Raw genomic sequence first — 11056 nt, forward strand, 5'->3', positions numbered from 1 at the left:
AGGCGAAAAACCATGGATCCAAAGATCCATCTACTAACTGGGCAGATATGACTGGGCAACGGGCAACACACAACCTGAATAGTGTTGCTGCATAACGGCAGCAATAAGTTGTCAGGAAATGTTCAACTATTCTTGTTTACATGAATGAAAGCTCAAAATAATACAGTAAAATAGCTCTCTAATGGTCTTCGTAACCAGAAAAAGTACGATGAACAATAGTTCAGCACAGAAAATATAGTATAATGAAAGAAACTCAACATATAAACAAGAAAGCCTATTTTCAACACAGGTATCCCGGAGTTGATGCAAAACCGGAAATAGTAATGCCTAATTATGCATAGAAACCGCTGAAATCTGAGCCTAAGTACACTCGCACGAGACATCGAACTCGTGAAACAATCTACGTTTAAAATATGGCTTTTATAACTGGAATACTACGGAAAAAACAAGGTTAATACTCAAAACTATCGGAACATAGGATGCCGGAAACACTGACAAAAGGTAAGGTCGGAATACTTTGCGATTAGCGCATGAAAATACGACAAAAGTATCTATGCAAAAACCTACGTGTGACCTGAGATCAATTATGCAAAATTACACAAACAATGCTCAACGATTATACGGTAAAACTCACAATGAGAACATAAAAGATTGATCCATCGGTACAATAGGAAATAACTCTAATTGAAACTTATGTCTTTAATTACAGAGCAATGGGAACAAGACGCAAAATGGAGAGTCTACCTATATACCGAGGTTGGGTTTTACAATTATGTTTTTCACATAACTGCACATGGAGAGTCTACCTATATACCGAGGTTGGGTTTTGCAATTATGTTTTTGACATAAGTGCGAAATTGAGAGTTCATCTTTTATAGTGGCGTCTGTACCATGAGGGTACAGATGTACCCTTTCTAGCCCAAACATTTATTCCATTTTAGATTGCAGAACATGTCTTAACGATTCAACTTTTTAAACTCTTTGTAAATACTCAAGTGCAGTAAACGCGCGCATATGTGAAAAACTGAAACTAAAGAAGCAGTGAAGTTTGTCCAATTTTCTCTTAGCACCTAATTATTGGACATATTTGGTTATCTTTGGACGCTACCCGTAGCTATATGCTTATTGCTTTTAAAGTCCAAGAATACAAAAAGAAAATATTAGGGTTTTTCCAAATTCTAGAATTGCAGTTGAGACCTAAAATTACAATATATTAACTCGCGAAAAAAAATTAATATATACTTCAAAGAGGCAAAGCGCATAGCCTGTGTAGAAACGATGGTGTCAAAATCAATTTGATTGGCCGAAAGAAAGCAGACCTTTATCAGTAACACACTGTTATCATTAGCACTAGGCTGTTTATCAAACAACGAAAGGGATTATTGGTGGTGGTGGGAGCCAGATTCCTGGTGGTGTCGATTGAGTTTGTGCATATTTTTTTCAAAGTGTTTTTAAAGTGTATAAAATTCTTACCAACTGCTATCCCTTAAGAGGTGTTTAAGGATTTCCCAATTCTGCTATCTTTTAGAGGAATCACGTCAAGGGTGGCCCTCTAATCTCCCAAAACGCATTTTACAGAGTCTAAACCACAAGTCAACTGATCGGTTAATACTTCCGGTTTTATTGTCCGTAACGATACAGCATCCATCAGTCAATTAAAACGGGCATTGTTCAAGCGATGCTAAATAGAAATGTCAACCAAATGGCTTGACAGTTTACAGAAGAAACCACATCTATCTGATTGTGCGCAAATTATATCCAACCTCCTTAAATCGGTAAACTCTCAACAAGTTAAGTAAAAAATATAATTGCAAAATCAAACCTTCGCATATAGGTTGAACTCTACATTTCGCACTTATGTAAAAAAACATAATTGCAAAAACCAACCTCGGTATATAGGTAAACATACCATTTTGCAATTATGTCAAAAAGATAATTGCAAAACCCAACCTCGGCATATAGGTAGACTCTCCATTTTGCAGTTATGTCAAAAACATAATTGCAAAAACCAACCTTGGTATATAGGTGAACCTTCCATTTTGCAGTTATGACACATAATTGCAAAAACCAACCTCGGTATATAGGTAAACCTTTCATTTTGCAATTATGTCAAAAACGTAATTGCAAAAAACCAACCTCGGCATAAGGGTAAACCTTCAATTTTGCAGTTATGTCAAAAACATAATTGCAAAAACCAACCTCGGTACATAGGTAAACCTTCCATTTTGCAGTTATGTCAAAAACATAATTGCAAAACCCAACCTCGGTACATAGGTAAAACTTCCATTTTGCAGTTATGTCAAAAACATAATTGCAAAAACCGCCCTCGGTATATAAGTGTTCTGTATATTTTGCAATATTTTTTTCCTGAGAAACATAATTGCAAAATGCTATGATCCTCTATAGAAGAAGTTAACTGCGAAATACAGTCATTAAAAGTAAAGAATCTCGTAAAACAATAAACTAAAGAGTCCTCATAGAAATTGTTCTCATCAAATCCCAGCCTTGCTTTTGAGATAGGAAAGGTTAGACCTAAGCAAGTAAATAGTAGGACGGACAGGCTATAAACACCGTCTGTCTGCCTGAATTTAGAATACATACGCTAACCTCAAAGCCAACCTCAATACATGCCTTTGAGCGACTTCAAACAGATGCAACCAAACTCATTTACAATCATCAAAAGCTGAAATAGTCCCTCTGCTTACTTTCAAGAAGTAGTAGTAGTTTTACAACAACAAAGAAATCTGTCTTTGAGAATGGTGATTTTGGAGAGGGGGTTGATAGCGAGTTAGGCCAAAAGGGGCCCATAGGTTCTCCCTCGGCTTTGGGGAGTGAGTTGATAGCGAGTTAGGCCAAGGGGGTCCCATAGCAAGAGTCCCCCTTTAGTATAAACAAATGGTGCTTGAATATTCTCCAAAGCATAGTTTCTAATTTCTGGTCTGGATTAGCTGTGCCTTGGCAAGAAGAGCGGAGTGATCCCATACGTGGGAGGGGATGGTAGTTGTTTCAGGGGGAGAGTCTCCTGTAAAGCATGCTGGGTCAGGGCTAGAGAAAAATATGGCGGACACTACACAGGTTTCGAAAAATACAAAGGGAGGAGCTTTCTCTTTACAGTAGTTGTTTCTTCAATTTTATTATATTCTCTTGAAACAATGTGTGTACTCCAGGACCCACGTCCTTGCACTTCGGTTGTTAGCACCGAAACAAAGGCCGCAAAACTGATAACAAGCATTAGTTTCAAGCTTCGGATAAGTAAACATTTAGTGAGACGTCAAAGTTCCCATATGCAGATAAAATTGTAGAAAACGTTTTTGGGCTTTGGATTAAAAAAATCATTAGCCTACGGCACCAAATACGGGCTTGGTGTACTTTGCACCTTCAAAACAGGAGAGAAAGTACAAATAGGATGGATACCAGAAAGTCCAGAGAACAAAAACCAAGTGAAACTGGAAAGTCTTCTCAACTTACCCAATTTTCAAGTCAGATTGGACAGGGCATCATTAAAGCAGTTGACAGAGTCATTTACTAAGGTAGCAATAGCAATTATGTGTGAGGTAATTAATTGATTTGCCAATTACTTAATTAGATACTTAATCCAACTTATAAACTTATGATATCAGTTTTTGAACAATGTGCATTAATGGTCACATGAATAGTTTTGTTCAAGTTTAGTTAAGTATGTATTTTGATCACTGAGTAACAGCACCACATTTTGCCTAAAAAGGTGCTCAACCAATTTAAACGAAAATAACAATGTCTTGTTTTCTAACAAGGTAGAATTAATTGGTTGAATAAATGCAATTGCCTAATAAATAACTGTAAATACAAAATAATTTGTGAATAATATGGCATAGGCTAGACTGTTTTATTTATACTCTCACTCACTCACTCTTTTTATTTATACACTCGCTCACAATATTGTTTTTTTCTAAAGTCGCCTTAAGTCGCCCAAAGTCAATAACTTATCTTTGCTAAAGTCACTCAAAGTCACGTCTTGTAACCTTAGGTTTTGCCTATAGTTGCTGAGAGCTGTCCAAAGAATCAGTGATTATAGGGCCCGGAGGAGGCCTAATGAATACCATCACGTAAGTCACATATGCACAAATGTAATCAAGGCTTTTTAGTGAAATATAAAGTAACTTGGCTATTCATGAAAGCTTACGCAGCAACTCGGTTTGATTAGAGAAAAAGGTTGACTTAATATGACAAAACGATGTATCTGAGCTATAAGCTGCTTGAGTAGCGTTTACTATTCAATTGTATTATAAAAACTGCGATATATTCATTTTTGCTCACTGCAAGCGGCCATTGAATGCATTTTTCTCTGTTTTTCCATGAATATTGCATAACCTTTTTATCAAGATATTTTCCGCTTTGAAATTTAACGCAACATTAATCTAAATTAAAATACCATCACGTGAGCCACATATGCACAAATGTGAACACCTTTTTAGTGAAATATAAATTAACTTGGTTATTTACGTAGTTTACTTAGCGACTTGGTTTGATTAGTGAAAGGGTTGACAAAACAATGTATCCGCGCCATAAGCCGCTTGAGTGGCATTTACCATACCTTTTTGTGTTGACTGATAGGTGTAGTTTTAGGGGGATCTAGGTGTCTTTAGAATGTTTTTTAATGATCTAAAGATATGTCAATTTTACTGCCATGTAATTAGAAATTGTTTTGGCCCCTCGAAATGGATCAAGCAAGCACTCATTCAATAATATCAAAAATGCAGTATGAGAGTTGACAAAATACCAAAACTTGGTGTGAAAAAGGCTGTCAAAGTTCAAGATGTCTTATTTAATGAGATTGCTTTTACAAAAGTCTAATGGTCAATTTTTATTTTCCTTCATATTAGTTCCGCTATGTATATTTTTTATCTAAACACCATTCTAACAAGCTTTGACTGTGAAGAATCTATCAAAGATGTAACAGCATTCGAAAGATTTAGATGGCATACTGTAGTTTTCATGTACCGCAACTGATTATTCAGAAGAATTTGTTGAAACTAAACTCCAAAAATATACCTCCTGTCATGCATTACATATTAGTGCGCCCACCCTTTGGCCTGTTGGTTTTAGAAACCCTGGATCCACCCATACTGGCTACTCAAAAATGAATGCAATGGAGGCAAATCCTAAATTATTACTTAAAAGTGCTTAATTCCAATTTCTAATTTCAAACCAAACCATGTTCATTGACCTATGTTAGGGTTAGAGATAATTAAATATAACAAAAAGTCAATGGGGAGAGGCAAAAGGGAGAAATGTATGAATGTATTTGAAAAAAAAATGTGACTCTACTTTAAAAATATATAACAATAATATGCAATAATAGCTTAAAATGAGCACTTTCCTAATATTTCCCCTTTCTCTTTACCTTAGGTTTGATATAAAACTGTTTTCTTTTCAGATGTATTATTGAAAAAGCACAAGTTTGATGTTGTTGCTTTATATAATTTAAGTACCTTGCTCTAATGAAAAACCCTTCCGTTGATAGAAGTTTCATTAATGTACACTTGTATCAAAGTTACATTTTGACAAGCTTTGCCCTTGCAAAGAAACAAATGATGGATGAAACAGCATTCCAAAGTTAGAATGATATAGCCACATACACTTCAGGTGCCATATGGAAGATTCATCTATCACTTATTACTGGTGATACTCCATTACCAAGGAAATTAAAATCCACAAATATACCTCCAGTCATGCTATACATTGGTGCACCCACCCTGTAGGATGGTGGCCTACAGTTTCTTTTATAAAAACCATGGGTCTACATATGCTAATGCTACTCCAAAATTAAATGCAATGGAAAGGATAAAAAATTGACTGAAAATGTCGCATTTCAAACATATTACCTATTTTAATTTATTAAGGGTGCAGAGAGGAAACAGCAAATAATATCAATTGCGTACAAACATAGCCAAGAGAGGGAGAGGGAGAGAAGGAGGGGGAGGGGGGGGGGGGAGAGAAGGAACAGTAATGCAACAGCTTGATTGAGCACTCTCCCGACAATCCCCTTTCCTCATTATCTTTAGGTTGATAGAAAAAATGTTTATCATTAAGAGCAAGTATGTTGCTCTAAAAAAAGCCTATCATACTTATACTGCTGTATAAAAGTAAGAAATCCCCTACTATATTATCTTTAAGACATTTGCCTATTTTCATATGCCTCCCAGCCTCCAGCATCAATCATGGCCCTCAGATAGTCCTTGTTTGGTTTTACCTTTAAAAAAGTTATATTTTTATTTTCATCATTCCATTTATAACCTTACTAACTTTCCACAACTATTTGAATGATAAATAAATAAACACAATTGATAGTATGAAAGATGCAGACAATATAAGCTTAAGGAAAAAATAAAATAAACACAATTGATAGTATGCAAGATGCAGACATTATAAGCTTTAGGAAAAAAATATAGGTAATAGGGGTTTCATTTTGGGTTTTATTTTAGATGAGAAAATTCTCTTGTAACTGCAAAGCTAATGTAGATATGATAATGTTGAAAAAGTTGCTGTATCTTGATACCATGCAAGATTTGTTGGGATTAATTGATGAACACCGGCTTTTTGGAGGCGATCTTTCACAGGGAACCCTTAACACCACAGGAAACCCGTAAGAACGTCAAGGAAGTATACTAGCTTTTGCTATCAGAAACTTGTATCAAATTCCGGATATCACTTGGAGGTATGATAATATTATTGAGGTATACAGTGAACATGAACTCTATGCAACCTAAAACAGTTTGTAATCAATTTGCCTTAATAAAATAGGCGTGTGAGTTTGCTTCTAAGTTTTTTTTTATATCACAAATAATGCTGAATGAAATCTATTAGTTTTTTTTAGAGATGCTGACGCTCCTGACAACTAGGGATGAGTAAAATCTACCTAGTTTGTCTGTAGAGGTCCTGACATCCCTGACACTTCTGACAACTAGGGATGAGTAAAATCTACCTAGTTTGTCTGTAGAGGTCCTGACATCCCTGACACTTCTGACAACTAGGGATGAGTAAAATCTACCTAGTTTGTCTGTAGAAGTCCTGACACCCCTGACACTCCTGACAACTAGGCTCAATAAAATCTACCTAGTTTGTCTGTAGAAGTCCTGACACTCCTGACAACTAGGCTCAATAAAAGCTACCTAGTTTGTCTGTAGAGGTCCTGACACCCCTGACAACTAGGCTCAATAAAATCTACCTAGTTTGTCTGTAGAGGTCCTGACACCCCTGACAACTAGGCTCAATAAAATCTACCTAGTTTGTCTGTAGAGGTCCTGACACCCCTGACAACTAGGCTCAATAAAAGCTACCTAGTTTGCCTGTAGAGGTCCTGACACCCCTGACACTCCTGACAACAGGGATAAGTAAAATCTACCTAGTTTGTCTGTAGAGGTCCTGACATCCCTGACACCATCCTGTAAAAGAATGCAATGAGGTGTTGTCAGTAGTGGCTGGTAGCGCTTGTTAACATACAAAGTTGCTAAAAAGAAGATACTTCAAGGCAACTGCCTCTTCATCAGTGTGTACTTGAAACTCATTTAGCATCGAAAATCTAGAATCATACAATGACACTCACAACTAATAAAAGTACCAAGTTATTCTCAGGAACTAGTTCGCAGAGGTCGGCATAACAATACGAGACCTCTCTACTTCGCTACAACCCCAGTGGTGTAGCCAGGATTTTCAACGGTTTGGGGCCCAAAAGGCCTTCTCAAGGCATTTTCTCCTGTATTTTAGATAATGTCTCATACATTTACTGTATTTTTGGCTGCTACAAGGGGGGATGAGCTGGCCCCCTGGGCCACCCCCTGAACCCCCTCCCTCTCCGCCATTTTGATTAATTGTTATTCAAAGGTTAAAAATTATCCGGTGAAATGTGCTTATCAAAATATATTTTGTTGTTAAAGTCCATACTAAAAGCACTCTCACCGTAAATTATGTGGGAATATGTTCACTTCCAGGCAGCATTCTCACTTCCGGTTCTCACTCTAGAGGCCTGTTTCGGTTTTTCCTTGTCATCTTTTGTTCATAAACTAGTTCAATAACCTTGACATTTGGTACAGGTATTTACTTTGACCCAGTCCTACAATTAGATGCTGCTTGTTACCAAGCTGCATCCCCAGGGGGGAGAGTAGTAACATATCGTTACACTATATAAACATGTAATAAGTATCGTTTAGCTGTTTTTCGTTTCTTTTAATGCATTACTGTTAGAGAAATCACTGTTTTTTGAAAATGACAGAATTGCCCCTCCCTCCCCCCCTGAGTCACAGATTTTTGGCACCCCCCTGAAAAAGTTACTTGACCTAAGGAACATATGTGCCAAGTTTGGTGCTTCTACTAAAATTGAACAAAACAGCCATTTTTTTAGCGCTAAGCCACCCTACTAATTATTGTGTTTGTGTGGGGGAGGGGGGGTGGAATTAGACATGCCCATAAAGGGTCAGGAGAACAGTCGATTTCAAGCCCATTTCTCAGGGGTGTAAATAATATTGTATAGGGGGTCTGGGAGCATACCCCTCTGTGAATATTTTGCCATTCTCAAATATATGAAATGCTAATTATTGTTCAAACCTTTAATAGAAAACAGCATCATAAGCTCCTTTCAAACTGAAATATTATTTAAACATCTTTTCATACCACCAATGTGAAAAGTTATCAGGGGGGACATTGACATGAATCGGCATTTGTAAATGCAGTACCATATCATCACTGCAAACCTACTATCCTAAGTTGAGTAAGTTAAGATATGAAATGAGAGATGTGACTGTTAGACAGTAAGCATGCAACTGATACCATACATAGAGTAAAGGGGGGGGGGGAATAGATTCGCGGATCGGCGGATTCGGCCCCAAAATGCTCATGGATTATGGATTTAGATGATTATTTCAGCGGATTGGCGGATTTTGGAAATACGGCGGATCACGGATCTGTTGACAATTTGGGCAAGGATTTCGGATTTTGACTTGCTTTGACAGTCGAATTTCGGATTTTTAATGAACTTCAATCAACGCTATTGTTTATCCGTCAAACCATGCGGATCTAAAAATATCTGCGGATCCACGGATTTGCCCCGAAAATGTTGCGGATCGGCGGATTTACATACCCCTATTCACCCCCCCCCCCCCCCAGTAAATGACTGCCACCAAGGAGGAGGGTGGGCGCAAAAATGAAAAACGTTCCTCAACAAGACTTCTGCCAACTGACCGAAAAGAAACTTTGAGTGCATTAAATACACCGAGAACATAGTTAAGCATCTTAAATCCCCCCATACATTCCTTAACTATTGACAGTAGCCTTGGGCTACGTGTGACAAAACGGGATTTTAATATTTACAGAGTAATTACACATTTCAGAATTACTTACAACACCAAACACGACATTGGAATGATTTTCATACCTTTCAAAAACTAATTACTGGAAACTCTTGCCATTTTCGATTCGGCTCCTTTTCATTTGGAGACGAATTTTGCAGCTTTTCACGCCGTTGTTCTGTAGTTTCTTTTGCCTTTTCGTTAAAATTTTCGCAGAACCCTGAAAAACCTTCCCTTTTTTGGATAGATTGATTTGTACACTCGAAAACAGCGCAAATATATGACATTTTAACAGGTGCACGGCACTTGAATTGCACTTGTTGTACGAAATGTAGACAACCATCTTCTTCGCGTGTCTGTTTTGACCACCACTTCAACTTTGGCATATCTAATGAGGCAGATGTGACCTCATTTGCAATCCAAGAATTGTCAGGGTGTCAGGACCTGACACACGAAGCCACGGGAATTTCGTTCCCTAAATCGTGCACCATATGGAAGAGTAAGGATAACACAGCTGTGGTCTTATCATTGTCCATCTATTTCCTATATATATTCTTTTATAAAGGGTGTAATAGTATAGTTATCTTTTTTTTTTTGTTGTTGATGATATGAATGGGAAAAAATCTCTTTTGGACCTAGTAAATGAATAAATAATTCTGTAAGATACGTATTCAGCGTAACTCGCTGAATTTGGTATGTATGGCCACAGGTAGCCCAGGCTCTGTCAATGAGTAATTTGAACCCGCCGGCTCATTGACCGTTAATAGAGAGATCATATGGAGTTGTTACTTTTTTAATAGACGGCATCAAGTACTCTATCACATTGGATTGGATTTATTACATTTTTATGGAGGAATACTACTTGCATAAAGTAACAGCTATATGTTCTCTCTATTAACGGTCAATGAGGTCGGTTCAAATTATTCATTGACAGAGCCTGGGCTAACTGTGATGTAACCACGATTTAAAACATCAGGTTTGGCAGGAAGGCTGGAGTGGAGTGGAGTGGAGTGGAGTTGGGGATCCTACTTTTTAAATGTTCTTCACTGACAGTACCCCAGGTAGCTTGTTAACATATTTTTCTGGGGGTCAGACAAGTTTATACAGAATAATTACTTTTTTCATCTTCATTGTTGTCTATTATTATAATTATTGTTGTTGTTCTTATTGTTGATGTTATTATATGTGAACAATGAATTCAAAATCTAGTGTCATTCCATAATGACAAACCCAAACCCAAAAACAACCATACACACTCTACATGTTAAAATAAATCTTAGCTTGTTAGAACCTCTCTAAAACTGGGGCATAATGTTGCATATCTAACAGAATTCCAGGGTCCAATGCCCCTGTAGAATAGGAAACCAAGCAAATAATAACAACAATTTAGTACGCATTATCACACCCCTTGCTGATATAGTGTCCATAATATAACACCCCCTTGCTGATTAAGTACGCATTATTACACCCCTTGCTGATTTAGTGTCCATAATTAAACACCCCCTTGCTGATTTAGTGTCCATAATATAACACCCAATTGCTAATTTAGTTTCCATTATATAACACCCCCTTGCTGATTTAGTGTCCATAATATAACACCCCTTGCTGATTTAGTGTTTATAATATAACACCCAATTGCTGATTTAGTGTCCATAATATAACACCCAATTGCTGATTTAGTGTCCATAATATAACACCCAATTGCTGATTTAGTGTCCATAATATAACACCCC

General features: G+C 37.1%; 3 long non-coding RNA genes across 3 annotated transcripts; 2 read left to right on the top strand and 1 right to left on the bottom strand.

The window, feature by feature from the left end:
• The first annotated feature begins 64 nt into the window (after positions 1-64).
• On the top strand, positions 65-3086 carry LOC116606031. Its single transcript, XR_007312597.1, has 2 exons — positions 65-501; positions 710-3086. It is a non-coding gene; the product is annotated as an uncharacterized LOC116606031 (long non-coding RNA).
• A 3372-nt stretch (positions 3087-6458) lies between these two features.
• LOC125570250 lies at positions 6459-7406 on the bottom strand. The gene is made up of 2 exons (XR_007312599.1): positions 7152-7406; positions 6459-7095 (listed from the first exon to the last, which is right to left on the bottom strand). It is a non-coding gene; the product is annotated as an uncharacterized LOC125570250 (long non-coding RNA).
• Positions 6553-10561, top strand: LOC125570251. Its single transcript, XR_007312600.1, has 2 exons — positions 6553-6915; positions 7402-10561. It is a non-coding gene; the product is annotated as an uncharacterized LOC125570251 (long non-coding RNA).
• Positions 10562-11056: the final 495 nt, after the last annotated feature.

The sequence above is a fragment of the Nematostella vectensis genome, chromosome 8 (genome assembly GCF_932526225.1).
Source record: "Nematostella vectensis chromosome 8, jaNemVect1.1, whole genome shotgun sequence".
NCBI classification, from domain to species: Eukaryota; Metazoa; Cnidaria; class Anthozoa; order Actiniaria; family Edwardsiidae; genus Nematostella; species Nematostella vectensis.